Source organism: Pygoscelis adeliae, unplaced genomic scaffold, assembly GCF_000699105.1.
Source record: "Pygoscelis adeliae isolate BGI_AS28 unplaced genomic scaffold, ASM69910v1 Scaffold66, whole genome shotgun sequence".
NCBI classification, from domain to species: domain Eukaryota; kingdom Metazoa; phylum Chordata; class Aves; order Sphenisciformes; family Spheniscidae; genus Pygoscelis; species Pygoscelis adeliae.
Genome location: NW_008825167.1, coordinates 10630442 through 10633719, shown reverse-complemented (window position 1 = coordinate 10633719; position 3278 = coordinate 10630442).

The following is a 3278-nucleotide window of genomic DNA, read 5'->3' as shown; positions in this document are numbered from 1 at the left end:
CAGATAACAGGGATCTGTTATCCCTGAGCTTCTACAACATAGCCCCCAAGACAATTAACACAGACTATATTTTCGCTTCCTGTATTCCTTATTAATGTACGAGACACTGGAACCTGCAGTTACTACAACTTAGCCCAAAGTAACATCCACAGACCAAAAAAAAATCACTTCATTTCACTGACTGTTTTTTCATCATTATACTTAATCAAATTCTCCTTCCATTTTAATTCACTGATTTAGTCAAAGAAGGATAGGGGAGATGAGAAAACAAATAATACTATTTGTATGAACACATAGGTGGTGAACAACTATCAAACAGTGTTTTCACACACTTCTGAAATACACTGTAAACATTTCAATAAAACCAAGTGTTACAAATTTTCTACAGCTTTATTGCTGAAAAAAACTCTGTCATAGGTCTTTGGCCAGATGGCGCAGAAAGAGCTGCCCCATCCTCCATCTGAGCAGGAATAATCAAATACAAATGAAGTAGGAAAAGAAAAACTTGCTCCCTGTCCAGTCTAGCATTTGAGAGATGTTCTTCTAAACACTTGCATATTAGTGCATACTATACAGCTCATGAACATTTAATATTTGGGCATACTAACACATGGACACAGTGCAATGGGGAGGAGATAAACACCCAACTGAAATGACTGCTCCAGATTTATTCCATGTCAATATGCAGTTCAACACAAAAAGCATCTGCCTTATCACCTCAAATCTCAAACGATGGTGGACCTATTTGCACAACTACCAGCAGTGATTTTTCTCTATGTGCTCAAGGACAATACAGACAATCTTCTTTTTAAGCACCAGTTCATTACACACTAAGTAATTGATCAGTATTCTACTGACTCCTCTGCAATTATTCAAGCTTGTCAGCAGCATAACTTCTGAGACCAAAAAACAAAAACAAGACACACACACACACGATGTGTTTTAATTTAACTGGCATTGCTCTGAAAATGGCAAACATACATTGGTTGAACACAAAACATAAATGCTGCATTTGTTCAACTAACTGCAAACTTCTACAGTCCTATTACAGCAGCTTTGATATAGCGAAACACTGAACACAAACTCCTGTTCACTACAAAAGAGTTGAGAATACTCAAGATTTCCCAAAACCAAATCCTTCAGTGCCCACAACTGACTTGACATGTTGAAATACAGCATGTTTGTTTGACAGAGCTGCCTTTATAAAATGCATTTTAAAAGTGGATTAAGAACTTGAAAATTGTTGGTACTTTCACAAGTCATGCATTTTATCATGATAAAAAATTCAAACAATATAAAGATGCCATTTTAAGATCTGATTTTGTACCTTACCTACTTTGTACATGATAGACTGACATAGTAAGATTAACATCAGTTTAGCACTTTCTATGTTTCCTGTACATCAGTATCATTTACTGATATTAGAAGAAAATACTGAATTCCAAACAGTTGTTTACACATTTTAATGACACAGCTTGACTACAATATATCAGTCAGGTCACCATATTGATCTCTTTATAATCTTTTATTATGTATTGCTCTGTTTTACAGGAGTAAGTTATGACCACACTCCACTTCTGCATTGATAAATTGATCTTTATTAAGGAAGCCCATACTGTAAAATGTTAATCAAAGAACATATTTCTCTCTCTATTAATATACATGAGGGAGAGAGGGAGATTTTGAGACACATTTGGGAATCAGACACCCAGCTGAAAAGAACCAGGTAATTAAGTCAGTCTTTAAAGCTATCTCCCCATTTACAAGAAACTTTATACAAGAGAAGCTCCTGATCTTGTGTGCAACAAGAGTCTATCACATGCAAAAGAAATTTGAGTACTTACTACTGACATCATTAATGTTTCCTCACTGTCAGAGCTAAGATTTTGGTCAATAAAGTGTCTGCATTTGGATATTAAAATAACTTAGGTATGGAGGATCTTGTGTGCAACAAGAGTCTATCACATGCAAAAGAAATGGGAGACTGCAGAGACCAAAAATAAATAAACAAGCAAGCAAGCTCTGCTTCTTTCTTATGTGGAGAGAATGGTAGAAACCTGAATCACCCATACAGAGACCGCAGCAATCAAAACCATTTTGCACTACCAGAAAAGGTTAACAGAATAGATGATACATAAAAAAATAAAATGCTCACAACTGGGCATCCGCAAAATATTCCTGAACCTGCAAGATAGTCACCCATTGATAGCAACTGTGCTACGGGCATCCAACAACCTACCAATTCCTTTATTTTCTCTGTCTTGCCACTGTATTTCTAACACAAGCACAAATAGCCTTTTAACTATTAATCTCAAGATATCCAAAATCAGACTCCTAAATCATCTGGAATATTGAATGAAATTCCAGCCCTACCACTTGAAACATTAGGGCATGAACAGAAATGCCTCAAAGTAGTAAGATCTATCATATGCATCCTGATATTCTGTTGTCAGCAAATCATGGGCATATAAAGAATGGTGCTGCCAAAACAGCAAGTATGACAGTCAAATGGCACAGCTGGATTTTCATACTAAAAATTTAGATTATATAGTAATGATTTTTTTAAAATATTAAATGGATTTTAAGAAATGGTGCACAGCATTGTTTTTTCATAACCATAATCTCACCTAAGGAAGCTTTCTGACCTGAGGCTGTAAGTTAAATTACAGTTTTCAAATTATAAGATAGAAATTAATTTGAAGAGAGAGATGTTCATTAAGACATCCTAAAAATCAGGGGTCACACATTAAAGCCTAATGTCTGTGAACTTAAGGAAATTATCTCACATCAACTTCCACAGTAATGTTAATAAATGAAAAAAAGTGACACTATAGGATCTACAACACCTATCAAAAAACCACCAAACCAAACACCCACCCCCACCCCCCAAAAAAAAAGGTTTTGAAGTGCTTCAGAAAGCAAAGTACATAGAGTCTAAGGGATTCCCTTCCTTCCACTAGCCTTGGCAAACAAAACATTACACCTTCGCTACAAAGACAAAAGCTAAAAAGATACATAACAGGAATAAAAAAAACAATACAAAGGTAATCTTAAATATTTTTTTCAGATATGAACACCTTGTAAGTCTTTGCTGTCTGTATATAACCTGCCAGAAGTCTTATTGCATTACTTTCATTTACTTGTAAACAGAAAGGATAGAAAGAAATGACCAACATTCACTGAGAGTCATCACACAAGTAAGACCCCTTAGAATTTCTCTGTCATAACAGATGAGTCAGATGAATTCAAGTTAGGATACCATACCTGAAAAGATCTAG